Raw genomic sequence first — 23,650 nt, 5'->3', positions numbered from 1 at the left:
TACCACTCTTTCCTGAATATTAGCTATTATATAAACTAGAAGAAACATCACAACTTTCACCATCAGAAAAAAACCATTTCTTTCACAGTAATATTTGCTTTTTAAAACTCCTAATTGATGTTTCTGTTGGCCTTCATTTAGGGTCAGGTACCTCGCAGGCCTTTGAGAAATTAATGAATGACATTCTCTTTGCCATTTATGTTAGACTGCTTGGACATGAGTCATTACTCAACTCTAATCAATTTTTTTTTGCAGGATTTACATGTGTAATAGATGAAAAAATGTGATCCGAAAAATCATAGAAGAGAGTATAGATCATGGCAAAAACTTCCCATCCATAGGACAACATTTGCATGCTTGTTAGAGTAGAACACAGAAGCTATCAATGACACTGATATCAATAGAAAATATTCAGTAAACATAAAATTACCTGTGAAGTTGTGCTAGGTGTCATAATATGAGAATCATGTTGAGAACAGTGATCGGGAATTACGTATATAGACCTGATAGATGGAGAGAAGAAAAGCAATAAGCAAATATCTATATATGGGCATTGTGGTTTTCATTATGTAGAAGTTACAACCTAAATTTTGGAATGTTGTTGGTTTTCAGTTGCTAGGTTGTGTCTGACTCTTCACAACCTGATGGACTGCAGCACAACAAGCTTCCCTATCCTTCACTATCTCCCAGAATTTGTTCAAACTCATGTCTATCGAGTTGGTGATGCCATCCTATCATCTCATCCTCTGTCGTCCCCTTCTCCTCCTGCCTTCCATCTTTCCAAGCATCAGGGTCTTTTCCAGTGAGTCAGTTCTTTGCATCAGGTGGCCAAAGGATTAGAGCTTCAGCTTTAGCATCTGTCCTTCCAATGAATGTTCAGGGTTGATTTCCTTTAGGATTGTCTGATTTTATCTCCTTGCAGTCCAAGAGACTCTCAAGAGTCTTCTCCATCACCACGGTTCAAAAAACATCAATTCTTCAGCCTTTTTTATGGTCCAAAATTTGGTATGTGGAAAAGGTTAATTATGTGACCGAAGTTTAGATTAGAAATAAAGTTTAGGACTTTGATGTCTTGTCAGTTTCATGCATAATAATGGCAGTTTTACTGTGAGCTCTTGAGGTAGCCAGGGCAGAAGGCATTTCCGTGTCAGCAGCCACCAAGGCAGGATAACAGGACAGTGGCAGGGAAAGTGATGGCTCTTAATCTTTGGAGTGTGTTCTTCAAGACTGACCCAGACTCTGGTTAGGCCTGGTGCTAGTAGCTGAGGCAAGGTAATGCCTGCTGCTGCTGCTGCTGCTAAGTCGCTTCAGTTGTGTCCGACTCTGTGCCACCCCGTAGATGGCAGCCCATGCTAGCACTACATTTTAGGATGTGCTCCAGGCTCTTGTACCTGTGGGGAGGGTCAGGGAGGGGAAACCATCATTTTTACTCATGCAGCTCCAGGGTAATGTATGTCTTCAGGGGCAATAAAGAGGAATGCCAGTGCTGGAGAGATAACCAAGATGAGACTTGGGGAAATGATATAGAACCCCAAATTGCCTCAGAGATGAATAATAAATTCAGTCTGAAACTGTTGTAAATTTTGTTTCCGAGTGCATGTAAGAGCAACAAAGCCAGTAGACGTTTAAATGGGATTTTCAAGCTGACAGTTTATCCAGACTTTATACTTTAGCTTAAATGGGAGTGCCTCAAGTCACTCCTGATTCATTTCTGCAATTGAAAGAGAATCTTTACAACATGTTTTAAAGCCACTGAGGATTTATTTGTATTAACATTTTAATTTTGCTAAATGCCAGTAAAGGCTATGCCTTATATTCACTTTCCTCTTAGGCAATTGCTTGAAAATGTGTCATTGTAAAATTTAAGAAATATGTAATTTACTAGTATGTCCAGAAGCCAAGAAACTATTTCTACATTTATTTCTATATCTATATCTGTATCTATAGGTATGTATCTGTATATCTATACCTATATCCATAGCTATATTGTCCAATGGTCATACTTTCAAACATACTGATATTATAGAAAATAGAAATGGCCATGTTTAGATGGAGTTAATAAGATTAAAAATTATATAAAAATTAACCATGCACCCATACTTTAAAAGAAAAAGGCTGTAAGAAATGAAGGTACAGGCAGTAATAGTTCCCTTATATCCTAAGATAAGCAAAGTTGATCAAAACCCATCTGTTCATTCTTCGATTTTCTGTTTTACTTCTGTGGTTATTCTCACTTCAGTAGCATGTATAACAACACTGGAATATTACAAAGAAGGTTAGGATAGCCCCTGTGCAAAGATGGGACTTCCCAGGTGGCTCAGTGGAAAGAATCCACCTGCCAATGCAGGAGATGCAGGAGACATGGGTTCTATCCCTGGGTTGGGACAATCCCCTGGAGTAGGAAATGGCAACCTGCCCCAGTGTTCTTGCCTGGAAAACCCATTGACAGAGGAGCCTGGTGGGCTACAGTCCACTGGGTTCCACAGAGTTGCACAAGACTGAGCGACGCACGCACATGCCAAGGTGACTCACAGATTTGTGAAGCTGCCATGTTTCTGTCCTTAATGACTTCTTTCTTTGGGTTCTTATGGCACATGTATATACATTAGCTGTCATTTTACTGTATTATAATGGTTTACTTCTCTGTCCTTCAACAGAATTACTAAAATAAAAAGGAAATTATTTTTTTGTATCCATAGTGGCTAGCATATTGCCTAGCTTTTAAAAAGCACCAAGAAAATGTGTAATGAATGAATAAAAGCTTTATAGCCTATGAGTAAGAAACAAACAGCATTCTTTGTATAAATCCTTCTATCCCAGAAATTGATTCTGAAGCAGTTAATCCTCTTCTTCCTTTCTCACCTTATCTTCCTGATGACAGAATTTCTATGTTAGTGTGATGCCCACATGGCCACCTCCTGTTGATAACTAGTGGGCACAACTCAGTTTGGTGATGGACAGATGGACAAGCCTGCTGTTGTTCTTGGCCATAAGACTGTTCTCCATAGTCTTATTTGCATCAAACAGGCCTTTCTTCCTCTTTCTCTCTCTCTTTTTTTTTTTTGCAGGACTGTACATATTTGCTCCTAATACTGTCTCAAAGTATTAAAGGCCATAAATAGGCTTTGGAAAGACAGATGAATGAATTATTTTGAAAGATGCATGATATGTAACACACAAAAGAAGGGCTTAATGGAGAAAGCGCCATAAAATATGGCACTATTCAACTAAAGAGTTGCTGGTCTTCTCTCTTTTTTACCATAGTGGGATTAAAATAAAGCTGCAATACATTTCTGAAAAAGTTCCAGATTATGGTACCAGTTATAATTCATTCAAATTTTATGTATAATCACATACATAGATAGTAGCTGCTTCAAATTAGCAATATAAACTAGAGTTGCATAGATAAGACACTGGCATGTTAATTTTTTCAACCATATGCAACATTCAAGAGCATTTTAACAGATATTTTCTTTACTAGGAAAAAATGGGGGAAGAAAATGAATATTTAGTGTTTATCATTGGTCAGGCATTCTTTTTTCTTTTTTTCTGTATTTTTTATGTAATCCTCAGAACTACAGTGTGAAATAAATTTTATTGTGATTATTTTACAAAAGAGAAGCTTGGGCTTAAAGGTAATCAGTAATTTGCTCATGGTCACAGAGCTGTGAAGTGACAAAACTGATTCCAAATCAAGTTTTTCCAACTCTTTGATTTTTTCTCTACTTAATATGCTGGATTAGGCAGCATACAGTCAGTTTTTAAGGAATTTGAGTTCTTATTATAAATCTGTTGTTGTTTAGTCACTAAGTTATGCCTGACTCTTTTACGACTCCATGGACAGTAGCCTGCCAGGCTCCTCTGTCTATGGGATTTCCCAGGCAAAAATGCTGGAGTGGATTGCCATTTCCTTCTCCAGGGGGTTTTCCCAACCAAGATTGAACCCGTGTCTCCTGCATTGGCAGGTGGATTCTTTACCATTGAGCCACGAGGGAAGCTCTCATTATAAACAGGAGTGTTTTAAAGCATTTCCCATTATTGTGAATGATGTCTTGGATGCCACCTAATATTTGTGCTACATGGGATGGGATTCCAGTCCCCTTTTCCAGATGAGTAAGTGGGGTGATTGAAAAATGATTCAATAGTGTGGTATAGGAAAAGTGATCTCTGAGTTTTTGGAATGATGAGGTTGGAAGAAGAGTGCTCACAATGTCTCGCAAACATTCTTCAGGAACTACTGGTCCATTTTTAGATGTCAATATTTGCCTTGGCTGTTCTTTTGCCTAAAGAGTCTGTGCCTGGGCTACCATGATGGGGACGGACTTCAGCTCTTGATTTCATTCTTGTTTTGACCAATTCATGGAGCACTGGTGTCTTGACTGATAAAGGGGGTTAAGGGAAGAATCACCCTAGCCTCCTTGGGCTCTCTTAGCAAGCATCATTTTGTGGCTAGGTTTTTATCTGAGGCCCATTGAGATTGTTCCTGTGTATATCCAGATCCAAGGAGAACTCCTGAACTGACTGCACTTTTTTGTGGAGCAGGGGTCATGCAGATCCTGAAGCTCCTCTGACTGTTTCAGCATCACTGCCTCTCCCTCCCTGCTTTGGCATGCTAGCAGAGTGCTTGCTAAAGAGAAAAGATTCTGTGTGTTTGCTGCTTTTCTCATCCTACTCTCAGATGAGTTAGGTTCACCTTCTCAGGGTGAAAGGACAGGTTACAGGACCAACAGCTGGTACCATAACCAAGTAACATAGTTGCTAAATGGGATCAACTCTATGAAGTAACAGACCTTGCCAGTTGTCATCCTGGTTTCCTTGGGTAATGCAGACAGTGCCAGAGGCAATTTCTAACTGTGTTATACGATTATTTTTTCTCCCCAAAGCAGCCTTCAATTATAGTATGCTTAAAAATGAGAGTTTATCCAGACAGAATGATCAACTGGCTAGGTAAAATTTAACAAGTGAGTTTCATTCCGACTGAGTTACAAAGGTGATTGTAATATTTGGAAACTGTCTTTTAGTGAGAAGCTCTGGAAGAATTATAGTTCGGAAATGCAGGCATAATCTCCAAGATGTAGAAATGATCATTGTTTAAATAAATGTTTATTTGTCTCTCTTATCTCTATTTTCATATTTCTTTAGATATATGTCTTTTCCTATCATTTAAATTTAGTGATTAAGCTGTATTTAAACTAATGCTTTATCAATTAATGGGAGGTCACCTTTAAAAAGTTGATTCAGTAGTATGAGTTATTTCAGGACTGGAGTTGAGCTGGTTCCTATTAATGAAGACTGTTTTCTTTTTCTTTTTCTAGGACAGTGGAATTAATATAATCAGTTTTGTCTCTTTGCAGTCATGACACATTCTAGGCTTAGGTAAATAAACCCAACTGAAAAATAACAGACTAGCCTGCCCTGTCTATCACTTGACTCGAAACTGTCATTTTCAGTTTCAACGTTATATTCGTGAGCATGAATATGAAAAGTCTCTGTCAAAGATTTGCTTCATGTGTTTTGATTGCTTTAGAATGGAAATCTAAATACTGAATTTCAGAAATCAATTAGAGGAGTGGAGAGAGTCCTGCACAAGGAGTCAGTCAGTTGGTTCTGGTCTTGGTTTGCTACCATGTATGTACTTGGACAAATCACTTTAAATTTCTTAGCATGTTTCCTTTGTTTTTATTTTTATTTTAAAAAATAAATTTATTTATTTATTTATATGGGCCTTGTAGATGTCGATATTGGTAAAGAATCTGCCTGCCAATGCAAGAGATGCAAGAGCCGTGGGTTCAGTCCCTGGGTTGGGAAGGTCCCCTGGAGTAGAAAATGGCAACCCACTCCAGTATTCTTGCCTAGAGAATCCCATGCACAGAGGAGCCTGGCAGGCTACAGTCCATTGAGTCACAAAGAGTTGGACACCACTGAGTGTACACACACACACACACACACACACACACACACACACACACACACATATTTGTTTGTTGGCTACTCTGGGTCTTTGTTGCTGTGTGCAGGCTTTCCCTAGTTGAGTGCAGGCTTCTCATTGTGGTGGCTTCTCGTTGCAGAGCAGACTCTAGGGTGCACGGGCTTCAGTAGTTGCTGCACGTGCTAGTTGCAACTCCTAGTCTCTAGGGTGTGGGCTCAGTAGTTGTGGTACATGGGCTTAATCGCCCTGAGGCATGTGGGATGCATGCGAGATCTTCTCAGACCAGCATTCCAGGGATCAAACCCATGTCCCTTGCGTTGGCAGGAGAATCATTAACCACTGGGCCATGTAGGAAGTTCTTCCTTTGCTCTTGTAACTAAGATTGGTTCGACTAGGTTGGGATGGCACATAGATGTCCGCTTGTCTGCCAACTCTGATTAATTGGTAATACCTGCCTGGGGGGCTGCACTGGCAATCAGGGTGAGCCTCTTTCAGCTGATGGGAAGACTGGGAGTGAGAGACCCACTTATTTGCCTGTACCTGAACTCACCCACTTCTTGGATCATTTTCTGTTTCTATTATGACTTTCATGATTGTTTGTTTGTTTTTGGCCACACAGCATGGCTTGTGGGATCTTAGTTATTCCAAGAGGGATTGAACCCAGGAACTTGGCACTGAACGCATGGCGTCCTAACCACTGGACTACCAGGGAATTCATGACCTTCATGATTTATTCTTAATTTTTACCTCAAGAAATGTTTTCTCTATCCTCGAAGATAATTGGAAAACTTAAGAGCAAGGAGACATAGTCTTTGAGATCATCTAGTCTAAACTAGGCTGATGTATAAAAAAGTGCTTTGTAAAATGTTGAGCCACTATTACAGTCATTTGAGGAGAGCATGGGTGGTGCTAGTGGTAAAGAACTCACCTGCTGATGCAGGAGACATAACAGACGAGTGTTTGATCCCTGGGAAGATCCCTTGGAGGAGGAAATGGCAACCAATTCAGTGTTCTTGCCTGGAGAATCCTATGGACAGAGGAAACTGGTGGGCTAGTCCATAGGGTCACAAAGAGTCAGACACAACTAAATAGACTTAGCATGAATGGATGATTAACTAATAGTTAGCTTTCCCATTTTTTGAGGGAGGGGGCCTTCCTCCCTAATTTTCATCAAATGGTTGTTAGAGAAATGGTGCAGTTTTAAAATGTAAATTTCTTGGAAGTTATTCCACTGACACTAAATTAAGAAAATTAAGTGTTAAGTTGTACCATATGGCAGTACACACTGTAAATATTCAGATAACTAGAGAGCTGGAGTCATCCGGGAATACTGAATGAAAAGGTAGAAACCTGAACAAGGCCTAACATGGGCAGAATTAGATAGAAGGGCATTTTTAGGTATGGGACAGAATTAGGATAAAGCATGGAATAAGAACAAAGCACAATTTGAGGCAATAGACAATTAGAGGCAATAGACAGGAAGTATAAACTGTTAGGTTTCAATAAGGAAAAATTTGAATAGCTAAAAATAACATTAATTTTGATGATAGCTAGCATTTATTTATTTATTTTCCCACCAACTGTTCTTGTTAGTATTTCCAATGTGTCAGACCCTGTTCTAGGTAGTGGGGGTACAGCTTTTAGTAAAATGGACAAAAATCATTGATCTTTAGAGCTTACATCTTAGTGGGAGAAGACAGATAATAAACAAAGCAGTAAGTCAAATATGTGGTATGTTATAAAACTACCAAGGAGGAGATAATGAAGTATTAGGGATGGGCTGCAATTCTGGATAAAGTGGACAGGGAAATATTCAATTGATGGGTAACAACTGAGTAATGACCTGAATACCACATTTTAGGTACTCTGCTAAGCTAGTTATAGATATGAAATAATTATAATTTTCATAGCAACTTTATGAGAGTAGGTACTAATATTAGTCTCATTTTATAGATGAGGACCTGAAACACAGACAACCAAAGTCATCAATTAACTGTAGGAGGGAGATTTCTACCCAGGAAGTCTACTCTCAGAGCTTATAATTTTAGTCTTCAAGTAGGAAAAGACTGTCAGAGATCAAAGTATTGATAGCCTCTTAGAGCTAGAGGGGAATTTACTTATTTTCTAATCCAGTGGTTTTCAGAATGTATCACAGACACCTGGAGAGCTGGTTAAACCCTAGGTTTCTGGACCCTGCCTCACCAGATTTTGCTCCAGTAGGCCTGGGGTGAGGTCTGGGAATTCACATTCTAACAAGTTTTCAGGTGATGCAGTTATTGATGGATTGGGCAACTTTTGGGAATCACTGGCTGGTCTGGTGGTTTGCAAACTTGGTTGCACTTCACAGTCACCTGGGGAGCTTCTAAGACCTGCTCATGCGTTAATACAGGAGGTCCTGAGAGCCTGCACTTAATTGGTCTGGGCTGAGACTCTCATGGTATTAGTGAGTACATTGCACATGGAGGATTAAACTCCACTCATCTAGTTTAACTTTCATTTTACCGATAAGGAGACTGGTTTGAAGGAACAGCTGTTCTCTGGCTTTGGCTTCTAGCATTGTGCACACTGTTTCTACTCAATCACATGATTCTTGATTATATAAGGTCAGGGGCTGTGTTAATCTATTTGCCACACGGTCAAATGTAGCAGGGAATGCTGCTGCTGCTGCTGAGGCACTTCAGTTGTGTCCAACTGTGTGACTCCACAGACGCAGCCCGCCAGGCTCTGCCATCCATGGGATTCTCCAGGCAAGAACACTGGAGTGGGTTACCATTTCCTTCTCCAATGCATGAAAGTGAAAAGTGAAAGTGAAGTCGCTCAGACGTGTCCGACTCTTCGCGATCTCATGGACTGCAGCCTAACAGGCTCCTCCGTCCATGGGATTTTCCAGGCAAGAGGACTTGAGTGGGGTGCCACTGCCTTCTCCAGTAGCAGGGAACAGTGAGTCACTAAAAGTTTTTAACCAGCAAAGTGACATAAATAAAATAATATTTTAGGATAATTAATTATTTGAAAGGGTAGGATAAAGAGATTAGAGATGTGAAGATCTTCCTATTGCAGTGTTCCTGTAGAGCCTTGCTACTCAAATGTGATAGAGAGCAGTAGCAGCATTACCTGGAACTTTGTTAAACATGCAACTCTCAGGGCCCACATCAGACCTACTGGATTAGAACCTACATTTTACAAGATCCCCAGTGCTTTGTGTGCACATGGAAGTTTAAGAATAATACCTGGGCTTATAGGGTAGCCCTACAGGAGAATGAAAAGTAAAGTGAAGTGAAGTGAAGTCACTCAGTTGTGTCCGACTCTTTGCGACCCCATGGACTGTAGCCCACTCAGGCTCCTCTGTCCATGGGATTCTCCAGGCAAGAATACTGGAGTAGGTTGCCATTTCCTTCTCCAGGGGATCTTCCCAACCCAGGGATCGAACCTGGGTCTCCTGCATTGCAGGCAGACGCTTTATCCTCTGAGCCACCAGGGAAGCCCACAGGAGACTGGAAAGCAGCAGTGAATATAAATGGCTGAGCAGGTCAGCTTTTCTTTAAGCCTGTTCCTCGGGATCTTTCTTTCTCCCCCTCTCCAGGATCTTGATAGGTATTCAGTGGTGAAAAAGGTTAGTTTGGCAAATACCAGGTTAAACAAAGCTAAACAGGTGTTTTTGTGGCCAGACATCTTCTAATATGCTCATGTGCTTTCTGAATCTCCAAGATAAAAACTATATGATGTAGCTGCTTCTACCTTTATTGATCATGGAAGTTAGTCTAGGGGGCATCTTCACATGTTACTATTTTGTTGAGCATATCTTGGTAAAGATGTAATAGCCCTTTGTGACTATTAAGGTTTTAGACTTATAAGACATTCTAGCCCCTGGTCATCTTAGACTTCCTAAATTTGCTATCTCTTGCATTCTTACACATTAACAATGAAAGATTAGAAAGAGAAATTAAGGAAACAATCCCATTTACCATCACAACCAAAAGAATAAAATATCTAGGAATAAACCTACCTAAGGACACAAAAGCCCTGTACTCAGAACTATAGGATAATGATGAAAGAAATCAAAGATGGCACAAACAGATGGAGAGACATACCATGTTCTTGGATTGGGACAATCAGTATTGTGAAAGTGGCTGTACTACCCAAAGCAATCTAGATTAAGTGCAATCCCTGTCAAATTATCATTGGGATTTTTCACAGAATTAGAACAAAAAAATTTACAATTTGTATGGAGACACAAACGACTCCAAATAGCCAAAGCAATCTTGAGAAACAAAAATGAAGCTGGAGGTATCAGGCTTCCTGGCTTCAGACTATACTGCTGCTGCTGCTGCTGCTAAGTCACTTCAGTCGTGTCCGACTCTGTGCGACCCCATGAACTGCAGCCTACCAGGCTCCTCTGTCGATGGAATTTTCCAGGCAAGAGTACTGGAGTGGGTTGCCATTTCCTTCTCTTACTACAAGGCAGTAGTAATCAAGATGGTGTGGTAATGGCACAAAAAGAGAAATACAGTCAATGGAACAGGATAGATAGCCAAGATAAACCCACACACTATGATCACCTAATCTAGGACAACTCTCACATCTGCTACTACTATGACTACTGGAAAAACCATACCTTTGACTGTATGAACCTTTGTCAGCAAAGTGATGTCTCAGCTTTTTAATATGCTGTCTAGGTTTGTCATAGCTTTTGACAAAGCTATGGAGCAAGCATGTTTTAATTTCATGGCTGCAGTCACCGTCCATGGTCATTTTGGAGTACTCATGTATGGATGTGAGAGTGGACCATAAAGAATGCTGAGCACCAAAGAATTGATGCTTTTGAACTGTGGTGTTGGAGAAGACTCTTGAGAGTCCCTTGGATTTCAAGGGGATCAAACCAGTCAATCCTAAATGAAATTAACCCTGAATATACATTGGAAGGACTGATGCTAAAGCTGAAGCTCCAGTACTTTGGCCACCTGATGCCGAGTCAACTCATTGGAAAAGACCTGATGCTGGGAAAGATTGAAGGCAGGAGGAGAAGTGGATGAGAGATGATGAGATGGTTGGATGGCATCAGTGACTCAATGGACATGAGTCTGAGCAAACTCCAAGAGATAGTGAAGCACAAGGAAGCCTGGCATGCTGCAGTTCATGGGGCTGCAAAGAGAGTAGGACATGACAGAGTGACTGAACAATAACAAATCTATGACAAAGGAGGCAAAAATATACGATGGAGAAAAGACAGTCATTTCAACAAATGTGCTGGAAAACTTGGACAGCTACATGTAAAAGAATGAATTTGGACATTGTCTAAGACCATACATAAAAATGACTCAAAATGGATAAAAGACCTGAACATAAGGCCAAGTACCATAAAACTCTTAGAGGAAAACATAGGAAGAACAACATCAGTTCAGTTCAGTTCAGTCGCTCAGTCGTGTCCGACTCTTTGCAACCCCATGAATCGCAGCACGCCAGGCCTCCCTGTCTATCACCAACTCCCAGAGTTCACTCAGACTCACGTCCATCGAGTCTGTGATGCCATCCAGCCATCTCATCCTTTGTCGTCCCCTTCTTCTCCTGTCCCCAATCCCTCCCAGCATCAGAGTCTTTTCCAATGAGTCAACTCTTCGCATGAGGTGGCCAAAGTACTGGAGTTTCAGCTTTAGCATCATTCCTTCCAAAGAAATCCCAGGGCTGTCTCCTTTAGAATGGACTGGTTGGATCTCCTTGCAGTCCAAGGGACTTTCAAGAGTTTTCTCCAACACCACAATTCAAAAGCATCAATTCTTCGGCACTCAGCCTTTTTCACAGTCCAACTCTCACATCCATACATGACCACAGGAAAAACCATAGCCTTGACTAGACTGACCTTAGGTGGCAAAGTAATGCCTCTGCTTTTGAATATGCTATCTAGGTTGGTCATAACTTTCCTTCCAAGGAGTAACTGTCTTTTAATTTCATGGCTGCAGTCACCAACCACAGTAATTTTGGAGCCCCCAAAAATAAAGTCTGACACTGTTTCCACTGTTTCCCCATCTATTTCTCATGAAGTGATGGGACCAGATGCCATGATCTTCGTTTTCTGAATGTTGAGCTTTAAGCCAACTTTTTCACTCTCCTCTTTCACTTTCCTCAAGACGGTTTTTAGTTCTTCTTCACTTTCTGCCATATGTCCCAGCAATTCATTCCCAGGCATACACCCAGGGAAAGCTGTAATTCAAAAAGATATATGTACCCCAGTGTTCATTGCAGCACTATTTACATTAGCCAGGACAGGGAATGAACCTGAATGTCCATCAGCAAAGGAGTGGATAAAGAAGATGTGGAACATATGCACAATGGAATATTACTCAGCCCCAAAAGGAACAAAACAGTGTTGTTTGCAGAGAGCTGGCTAGACCTAGAGACTGTCATACAGAGTGAAGTCAATCAGAACGTGAAAGATAGCATATAATATTGCTTATAAGTAGAATCTAGAAAAATGGTACAGATGAACCTATTTGTGAAGCAGAAACAGAGACACAGATGTAGAGAACAAACTTATTGATAGTAAGGAAAGGAGGGGTGGGATGAATTGGGAGATCGGGATTGATGTGTGTGTGTATATATATGTGTGTGTGTGTATATATGTATATATGTATATACATATAATACTTATAAAATAGATAACTAATAGGAACCTACTGTATAGCTTAGGGAACTCAGTGCTCTGAGGTGGCTTAAATGGGAAGGAAAACTAAAAAATAGGGGATATATGTGTGTATATATATATATACACATTTATATATAACTGGTATATATATATTTATCTATAACTGGTTCACTTTGCTGAATAGCGGAAACTGACACAACATTGTAAAGCAACTATACTCCAGTAAAAATTTTTAGAAATGTTATCTAAATTTATTATCCATTACTTATCTGTCTCAGTGCCCAACCTTCCATCACTGGTACAGGTATCTGACTTTACTTCTGACTCGCTTTCGTTGGCTGAGCCCTATTTGCATAGAGTCATAAGACAAAACTGTGGGTTTTGTCAGTGCTGGTTTGGGGAAAGCATTCAAGAGTTGATGGTTATGGTGATGGAGATGGGGAGGAGATACTGGAGGATGTTAGGGTCACTGGTAATGTGCTGAAGTTTAGATTGTGGTAGGAATAAAATCAAGAGGTATAACGGAGAGCAGTTACTGAGTGAGCAAGAACAAACAGGAAAGTTTGACAATTATGAGGCACAACATTTGTCAGCAAATTTATAGTCAAAAATAAAAAGAAGCAAATGAATAGGTCCATTTGGGAACTGGGGTTGTTTAAGGACAGTCCTAAATGTGTTTTCTACAGTTTATTTCCACTGATGCCCTTTTTGAAAATTCATGGCCCATTTTAACCTTGACAGGTTGATTTATCCCAAATTCTATGACTTAGAACATATTTGATTTTAAATTATGTTATCCAGTAAATTATCAATATCTTGGATAAAATATTTAGACATACTTTGTATTACTTTCATGTATCCTAGACATGAAGTTTCACTTTTTTTTTCTTTTTTAGTAGTAGAGTACTTACTCTTCTCTTAGCCCTAGGAGGAATGAAAATATTTCTCAGTGATATACTAATACTTACTTTGGGCAGTAAACCATGTCACTTTTTTGTTGTTGTTGTTCATGAAGCTCCAGTACTTTGGCCACCTCATGCAGAGAGTTGACTCATTGGAAAATACTTTGATGCTGGGAGGGGTTGGGGGCAGGAGGAGAAGGGGATGACAGAGGATGAGATGGCTGGATGGTATCACTGACTCGACGGATGTGAATCTGAGTGAACTTTGGGAGTTGGTGATGGACAGGGAGGCCTGGTGTGCTGCGATTCATGGGGTCGCAAAGAGTTGGACACAACTGAGTGACTGAACTGAATTGAACTGAATAAACCAATGGGAAGTATTTTGACTTAGATCTGTTTCTAAAAACTCAAAAGCTTGTTAATTCCCTTTTCCTGACATTTTAAAAATGTCATTTCTTAAAAAAAAATCAAGGCATTACTGTTATTTCTATTTATGTCATCGGTATAACTTTTCTTAGGTATTTTTCTCTTGAAAAATTTGATATTGCTTTAGCAAGTAAACTCAGATATGTAAATGTTTCAAATCTGATTCAGTTTCTTTTCATTGAATCTTTATTTAAAAGAATTTTTATACTTTCAGGAGAAATTTTGAGAATCAAGAAGAGTATATTGGATTAAGTAGTTTTTTTTTTTAATTTCAGAGATATCTAGAGGGGATAGTAAAGTTTAAACCCATTTTTTTCCATCTCTAAAATCTATAGTTCTCAGACCACTATGATTTAGGTGATGATCCAGAGGTCTTACAAGCGGCTACCATCCCAAAGAAATTCAATTTTTCTTTTTTGTTTTTCATTAGATTTGCTAAGACAGAAAACTAGACTGATTCATTATAGAATTCTAGAGGTTGGCAGTCTCCAGGAGGAGTACTAAGATGCTTGATGCTTCCTACTGTCAGCCTAACAATGGTGGGAGATGCAGTTTAGTAGGCAACCCCGACTCATCAGTAGAGTGGGGCATGAAAGATTGTGGTAGCTGAGTGGCTACCTCTGAACTGGCAAAGAGGACTAGATGGTTACTATGGGATCACCAGCTACTCAATTTTAGATAGCATGGGTAGCTGATATCAACTCTACATCCTTATAGTCATAAAGAAGAGATAATAATAGAGGCAGCCATTGTCTTGTCCCACATGCCAAAAGTAACTCATTAATGAGCGTTACTTAACATGCTATGGGTTGCCAAAATTCATTCTAGAAAGATTTTCAGCAAGGATTGGAGCAGGACATTCAAATTAACCCTTGGGTTACTAGACATTGCCATCACCTGAGTCTTTGTATGACATTCATCCAATACCATGTTTATCAGACACCATCAGATGCTAGATTCTGTGCTGGATGCTGGAATGTCAGGGCAAAAAGGTGAATGTTGTTGTTGCCATCATATTGCTATGCTGACTAGAGTAAGATGCACATAAGTAAACAAGATAATATAACAGTATATTCTATGCTGTGATAGGAGAAATACAGTGAGCCATGGTGACATACAGAAAGGAGGTGCTTAACTTTTAGTTAAGGATTCAGATAAGAAGCGGTATCTACAGGAAAGCTGAGTAGGCGATGAACAGACTGAGAGGGGCTGGGGCAAGAAAGAGAATTTGGGGCAAGGGGAAGAAAGCATATACAGAAATCTGGAAAAAGATCATAAAGAAAGTTCTGTTCAGAGCACACAGATCTTGGGAAGGAGCAGGGGCTAGAAATGTAGACAGAGTCTAGACATGTGGGGTTTTGTGAACTTTTTTTTTTTCCTAGATGGAGAAAGGGCCATTGAAAAGCTTTCAAGCATAGAAAGGGTTAGGTATATGTTTTAAGATAATGACTTTGGCAGCATTCTGGAGATTGGGTTGGAGGAAGATAATACTGGAAACAATGAGCCCTTGTCAAGAAGGACACTTTCAGAGAAGTTTACATAAACGAAGATGGTAGCCTGAATTTGACCAAAAAATAGCATTCTTAGTGGCTGATATTTTTGTGTTTGGCACACTAGACATTAAAGTGATTTACTTTTATAACATTAAAATTTTTATGTCATTATTTAACTCATGATTTCCCATTTTATAATTCTTCAAGAAACCATTCTTATTTCTTCTCTTGTATCTTTGTAAATGATTGTTTTTGTTGCTTCCCGAGTATTTTCTTGCCAGTGTCTTTTCTGCTCTGAACACATTTTTTCTACCTTTTGTCACTGTGATTTTTTTTTTCAAAATTGCATCAGGAGAATTAACGTTGAGAGAGAACTAATTGTGACTCTAGTGAGTAGATCTTGGTTGTGACAATTATGGAGAAGCTGAGGTTTCCTGGAAAGGACTAGGAGGAAAGCAATCAGTGGTTCTTGACATTGGAAGGAAAGAAAATAAAGACATGTTCCTAGAGAAGAGGCTTGCTGTACGGCAATCAATATAGTAGGATTAGAAAAGAGCAACATGGATCAACCCCAAAGTGCAAAAAGCAATTAAGGGCACAGAAGGCACATAATGCATGTCAAGTTCAAAAGAGAAGCTGCAAAATTACACAGTGGAGTTCAGAGTTTAAAAATGACAGACAGAGCAAAGGTGGAAAATGACAAAAACATTTCATGTAAGACTAACTAAAAGTGCTGGGATTTTATGTTTATAGCACATGGGACACAGAAGGTCAGTGAACAGCCTAGAAAGGTGTCTAATGGATGGAAAGGGTAATTCATTGATTTGAGGGGACCTTTTAGGCATTGATTTTTTTAAAAAAAAAGTAAAATTAAATGAATTCTCAAAAAGCACAGTCTTGCTAAAAAGAGAAATCAATTTAAAATGAAAGGAGTAAAACTGTACCTTGGAAATGTTACCAATCAATAAGTGGCAAAGAAATTGAGAAATCTGAATTCTCGAATAGAACTAGATATGCTTTCTTCCAGGATTAGTGGTGTCCAAAGCCAATACTTCATTCGTAGAGTTCAAAATCCTTTAAAAAATGTATTTTATGGCTTTCATGTTCCCAAGTCATTCAATGTAGACCATTTTTAATGCATTCTTGCCTTTCTGTCTGTGCATTATAATATGACACATACTCTTAGCTAAAGCAAAGGGAAACATCAAGAGTATATGTAGACGTCCCAGCAAAGAGAACTTCCCTAACTTTTCTTTTTTTTTGAGGAAATAAGCTTGTTGCTGTATGATTTGGAGGAAATGGGTTTTGCTTACTCTGGAAATCCTTGCCTTAGTCCGTTTGGGCTGCTGTAACGAAAATAGCATCTACTTGAAGAACAGACACTTATTTCTCACAGTTCTGGGGACTGGAAAGTTTGAGATTTGCCAGCAGACTGTGTCCTGGATTCTTGCGTATAGCTTCCTGCCGGTGGTGTCAGAGAGACAGAGACAGACTGATAGGCGGACTAATTTCATCATGTTGGCTCCACTTTTAACCTAATTACCTCTCAAATCTTTTATCTCCAAATACCATCACATGGGGATTAGAGTTTTCACCTGAATTTAGGGGGATGCATAGCACCTTTAGTGATCCAAATTTTCCAAAATGACAGCAATTGCTCTTTCTTAATCTCATAATAAAGGCAGGGTTGGAAGGATGGGTGTGCTGATGCAAAAACAGAGGGATTTCCTGTTATCCTCTCAGAAAAGATTCAGAAATAATTTCATATGAAAGTGTTTTTGTAAGTCAAAAACAATTGCATATTGGCAAGTTCATATAGTTCAACCTAATATACTTAGATAAGGGCCTGCTACCTTAAGATTTGTATCATTTTTCTACATTTGTTCCATTTTCCAGTTTTCCCAGGTCTGTTTCTCTATTGTGATTAGAAATTAACCCCAGAGCAAACAAATGATGAAAGATTTTTCTTGTGCATATTTTCAAGGACAGAAATACAAAGAGAGCCTCAAGGATATTGAGCACATAATGGTAATTAACACCAGGAGAAGAAAGTTGGCTGTGGGTCTGGGTGCAGCTGCAAGGAAACAATGGCTGGACTGGGCATGGGCAAAGGTACCAGAACTCACCTTGGAGGGAACAGGTGGGGTTCCCCAGCTCCCTCCATTTTCCTGAGAATAATTAAACGTGGGAACTGGCATAGTCTCGTTATTAAGAGCATGAACTCTAGAATCAGTTAACCACTGAGTATGAGTGCTGCCCTAGTAAGGAAGTGAATTGCTGTATGCTCTATTCCCATCATGCCTGGGGAGACAAGGACCACAAAAGATGGAGTAGGTAAGGCGCACAGGAGGGCAATTGAAGGATGTCACAGGAACTGAGGAAATCCATGACAGATCACGAAGAGCTGGTCTGAAGCAATGTGGAGCATTCAGGAGGCTCTTGTGGGTTAATTCCATGTAACTGGAATACATCTGATTCTGGTGCCTTGTCTTTTACAGTGATCAATCTGGGATTAGTCAGTTCAGTTGCTTAGTCGTGTCCAACTCTTTGTGACCCCATGAATCGCAGCACACCAGGCCTCCCTGTTCATCATCAACTCCCGGAGTTTACTCAAACTCTATTACTAATTATATTACTTCTTAAAGAAAGCTTTGTATTTTATTTCAGTGTATAGCTGATTAACAATGTTGTAATAGTTTCAGGTGAGCAAAGCAACTCAGCCATGCATATACATGTGTTCATTCTCCCCCAAACTTCCCTCCATCCAGGCTGCCATATAATATTGAGCAGAATTCCCTGTATTATACAGTAGGTCCATGTTGGTTATACACTTTACATATAGCAGTGTGTACATGTCAATCCCGAACTCCCTAACTTTCCCTTCCCCTCATTCTTCCTCCACTAGTAGCCATAAATCTGTTCTCCAAGTCTGTGAGCCTGTTTCTATTTTATAAGTAAGTTCATTTATATTGTTTCTTTTTAGATTCCATATATAAGCAATATAATATGATATTTCTCTTATTCTGTCTGACTTACTTCACTTAGTATGACAGTCTCTAAGTCCATCCAAGTTGCTGCAAATGGCATGCGTTCATTGCTTTTAATGGCTGAGTAATATTCCACTGTATATAGGTATCACATCTTCTTTATTCATTCCTCTGTCAGTGAACATTTAGATTGCTTCTATGTCTTGGCTATTGTAAACAGTGCTGCAATGAACATTCAGTTCAGTTCAGTCGCTCAGTCATGTCCAACTCTTTGCGACCCCATGAACCATAGCACACCAGGCCTCCCTGTCCGTCACTAACTCCTGCAGTTTACCCAAACTCATGTTCATTGAGTCAGTGATGCCATCCAACCATCTCATTCTCTGTCATCCCCTTCTCTCCTGCCTTTAATCTTTGCCAATATCAGGGTCTTTTCAAATGAGTCAGCTCTACACATCAGGTGGCCCAAATTCGAGTTTCAGCTTCAACATTAGTTCTTCCAATGAATACCCAGGATTGATTTCCTTTAGGATGGACTGGTTAGATCTTCTTGCAGTCCATGGGACTCTCAAGAGTCTTCTCCAACACCACAGTTCAAAAGCATCAATGCTTCAGCACTCAGTTTTCTTTATAGTCCAACTCTCACATCCATACATGACCACTGGCAAAACCATAGCCTTAACTAGATGGACCTTTGTTGACAGAGTAATGTCTCTGCTTTTTAATATGCTGTCTAGGTTGGTCATAACTTTCCTTCCAAGGAGTAAGTGGCTTTTAATTTCATGACTGCAATCACCATCTGCAGTGATTTTGGAGCCCAGAAAAATAAAGTCAGCCACTGTTCCCACTGTTACCCCTTCTATTTGCCATGAAGTGATGGGACTGGATGCCATGATCTTAGTTTTCTGAATGTTGAGCTTTAAGCCAACTTTTTCACTCTCCTCTTTCACTTTCATCAAGAGGCTCTTTAGTTCTTCTTCACTTTCTGCCATAAGGGTGATGTCATCTGCATATCTGAGGTGATTGATATTTCTCCCAGTAATCTAGATTCCAGCTTGTGCTTCCTCCAGCCCAGCGTTTCTCATGATGTACTCAGCATTTCTCATGATGCATATAAGTTAAATAAGCAGGTGACAATATATAGCCTTGATGTATGCATTTTCCTATTTGGAACCAGTCTGTTGTTCCATGTCCAGTTCTAACTGTTGCTTCCTGACCTGCATACAGGTTTCTCAAGAGGCAGGTCAGGAGGTCTGGTATTCCCATCTCTTTCAGAATTTTCCACAGTTCATTGTGATCCATGCAGTCAAAGACTTTTGCATAGTCAATAAAGCAGAAGTAGATGCTTTTCTGGAACTCTCTTGCCTTTTCAGTGATCCAACAGATGTTGGCAATTTGATCTCTGGTTCCTCTGCATTTTCTAAAATCCAGCTTGAACATCTGGAAGTTCATGGTTCACGTATTGCTGAAGCCTGATTTGGAGAATTTTGAGCATTACTTTGCTAGCATGTGAGGTGAGTGCAATTGTGCAGAAGTTAGAGCATTCTTTGGCACTGCCTTTCTTAGAGATTGGAATGAAAACTGACCTTTCCCAATCCTGTGGCCACTGCTGAGTTTTCCAAATTTGCTGGCATATTGAGTACATCATCATCTCACAGCATCATCTTTTAGGATTTGAAATAGCTCAACTGGAATTCCATCACCTCCATTGGGTACATATATTCTTTTGGACTGTTTTTCTCTGGATATATGCCCAGCAGTGGGGTTGCAGGGTCATATGGTAGCTCTATTTTTAGTTTTTTGAGGAACCTCCATACTGTTCTCCATCGTGTCTGTACCAATTTACATTCCCACCAACATTGTAGGAGGGTTCCCTTTTATCTGCACTCCCTCCAGCGTTTATCATTTGTGGATTTTTTGATGATAGCCATTCTGACTGGTGTGAGGTGATATTTCATTGTAGTTTTGATTTGCATTCTTTAATAATTAGTGATTTTGAGCATCTTTTCATGTGCCTGTATATCTGTATATCTTCTTTGGAGAAATGGCTACATTGTTTTTCTGTCCATTTTTTGATTGGGTTGTTTGCTTTGATGCTGTTTGTAAATTTTGGAGACTAATATCTTGTCAGTTACATCTTTTACAAGTATTTTCTCCCAATCTGTGTGTTTTTTTGTTTGTTTTGTGTATAGTTTCCTTTTCTAAGGCAAAGCTTTTGAGTTTAATTAGGTCCCATTTGTTTGTTTTTGTTTTTATTTCCATTATTCTGATAGATGGATCAAAAAAGATATTGATGTGATCTATGTCAGAGAGTGTTCTGCCTATGTTTTCCTTTAGGAGTTTAAATAGTGTCTTTCATTTAGGTCTTTAATCCCCTTTGAGCTTATTTTTCTGTGTGATGTTAAAGGATGATCTATTTTCATTTTTTAACATGTAGCTGTCAGTTTTCCAGCACCATTTGTTGAAATGACTGTCTTTCCACCATTCTATAATCTTACCTCTTTTGTCATAGATTAATTGTCAGTACGTGCATGGGTTTATTTCTTACCTTTCAATCCTGTTCCATTGATCTATATTTCTATTTTTGTGCTAGTATTATACTGTTTTGATGATTATACCTTTGCAGTATAGTCTGAAGTCAGGGAGTTTGATTCCTCCAGCTCCTTTTTTTTTCTTAAGAGTGCTTTGGCTGTTTAGGGTCTTTTGTGTCTCCATACAAATTTTAAGATTTTTGTTCTAGTTCTGTGGAAAATGCCATTGGTAATTTGATACACATTGCATTGAACCTGTAGATTGCACTGGGTAGTATAGTCATTTTGACAATATTGATTGTTCCAATCCAAGAACATGGTTCTAATTATATTACTTTAAATGCAATTATGTTACTTTAATTATTTTACTTCAAAAATTATATTACTTTTCATGCAACTTGTGTTTTTTCTTCACTTTATTTTTTTTTTTAATATTTATTTTTGACTGCATTGGGTCTTTGTTGCTTTGTGTGGGCTTTCTCTAGTTGGAGAGAGTGGGGCTACTCTTTGTTGCAGTGAGCAGGCTTCTCACTGCAGTGGCTTCTCTTGTTGTGGAGCACAGGTTCTCGGCGTGCAGGCTTCAGACCGGCAGCACATGGGCTCAGTGGTTTTGGCCAGTTCCAGGGCACGGGCTTAGTTGCTCCATGGCGTGTGGACTCTTCCCAGACCAGGACTGAACTCCTGTCTCCCGCATTGGTAGACAGATTCTCATCCACTGTACCACAGGAAAGTCCTTTTCTTAATTTTATATTTAAATATTTTTCAAATATACAGAAAAGTTGAAAGAAGAATATAGACACTTTATATTTATTACTTTGATTCAACAGTTCATATTTTGCCATATTTCATGTGTGTATTTTTTTCTGAATGCATTAAAAATAAATTGTAGATATCTTTATATTCACCATAAATATTAAAAATAATTAAAACTTTTTATTGTGGTAACATTGGTTTATAACAGTATACAAGTTCTATGTGTACAATATTTTACTTCTACTTATGTATACACCATGTCTCAGCATCAAAATTTAGTTTCCATCCTTGACCGTACAGTTGATCCCCTTTACCCATTTTACCCTCCCCCCACCCCTTCCTCTCTGCTAACCACTACTCTGTTCTCTGTATCAATCGTTGTTAATATTTTATGACAGCAATACCATCATCACATCGAAGACAGTTAAATATACTAATAACTTTTCCTGATTAACTGGGACTTAGTTACATTTCTTCCTTAAGAAGTGAATGTGTTCATAATTTTAAAAATTATTTAGCAATTTTGAATATAGTGAAAAACATAAATATCAGCTATAATCTTATTAGCTAGTTGAAACCAATGTTAACAATTTTATATATTTCTTTCCATTCATCTTTTAAAGCCTGTAGAATAAAATTTGTTATAAAATTTGATCCCCAAAACACCTTACATCCAGCCTTTTACAGTTAATATATCATTATTGCTTTTCTATGTTGAATCCTTAAAATATTTTTGTTAGCTACATACTGTTTCATGATGAGGCATATTTTATTCCCCTACTCCCTTATAACTGGGGGACCATGCATTCTGATTTGACCAAGGGTAGTCCTTATGTATGACTGTTGTCCTGGCAGAATTATTAAAATACCCTCATTTACTCCCAGATTTATCCAGTTTGGAAGGCAAACTATATAGTCACCTTTCCTGTAAACACTCAGCCAACAACTGACCATTTGCTATTTTTAATTTTGTAATCTATTCACTCATATGAAATGTTTGTTTGTTTCCTATTATTTCATGAAGGCATATTCCTAAAAGTGAGGTGACTAGATCAAAGAGTATGAACATTTTTTAAGGTTTTGTCTACATATTGTCCTGCTTGTGTTTTTGTTAAATATGTAAAATACTTTACTGTTAAACTGGATTCATCAAATTTATCTGCTTTCAACTTTGAAAGTTTTTCACTCTTTAAGAATGGTTTCTTAACACTGGCACAATTATTTTGGCCCAGATAATCCTTTCTGTAGAGGGGCATCATGTCCATTGTAGTATGGTTCAGCAGCAGTCCTGGCCTTTGCCTCTTAGATGTCAGTAGCAGGACGCTCAGTGGTAAATAATCTACCTGCCAATGCAAGAGACTCAGGTTTGGTCTCTGGATTGGGAAGAACCTCTGGCAGGGGAAATGGCAACCCATTCCAGAATTCTTGCTGGGATAATCCCATGGACGGAGGAGCCTGGTGGGCTACATACAGTCCATGAGGTTGCAGAGAGTCAGACATGACTGTTCAACCAAGCATGCCCGCATACTAGTAGCATGCCCACCCCAGTCTTGACAATCAACGGTGTCTCCAGATATTGTCAAATGTCCCCAGGAGAAAAATAACCCTCAGTTGAGAACAGAACTCAGAAAATGTACAGAAATAATAACAGCAACGTCTTCTTTACCTATAGTATTTGTCTCATTTTAAAAATCTCATTTGTTTTTGATAAATGAATGCTTATTTAGCATACTGGAAATGGTATAAGTTATTTGTTCTAGATTACATGACCCAAAATGACCATTTGAACCTAGTCTATCTGTCTTCAAAGTCTTATCCATGTGTTCTCCTGCCTGAAGAACTCATGTAGGTCCTGTCATGCAGTCACCATTGTTAAACTGCAAACAAATAGTTTCTCTCCAGTGAACTTTTGGCAATCATTTGGAATGTTTTATTGTTATCAAGGTAGGTCTTATTTTTATCATTTGTAAATAGAATCGGCTGTGTGAA

General features: G+C 39.0%; 1 protein-coding gene and 1 non-coding gene across 2 annotated transcripts in view; one reads left to right on the top strand and one right to left on the bottom strand.

Annotated features, from left to right (window-relative positions):
• Positions 1-23,650, top strand: part of SLC44A5 (solute carrier family 44 member 5) — a 450,883-nt gene that overhangs the window by 93,711 nt on the left and 333,522 nt on the right. The window lies entirely within an intron of this gene.
• TRNAC-GCA (transfer RNA cysteine (anticodon GCA)) lies at positions 9,339-9,410 on the bottom strand. The gene has a single exon. It is a non-coding gene; the product is annotated as a tRNA-Cys (tRNA).

The sequence above is a fragment of the Ovis canadensis genome, chromosome 1 (genome assembly GCF_042477335.2).
Source record: "Ovis canadensis isolate MfBH-ARS-UI-01 breed Bighorn chromosome 1, ARS-UI_OviCan_v2, whole genome shotgun sequence".
Classification (NCBI taxonomy): domain Eukaryota; kingdom Metazoa; phylum Chordata; class Mammalia; order Artiodactyla; family Bovidae; genus Ovis; species Ovis canadensis.
This window is presented reverse-complemented; position numbering and strand designations above follow the sequence as displayed.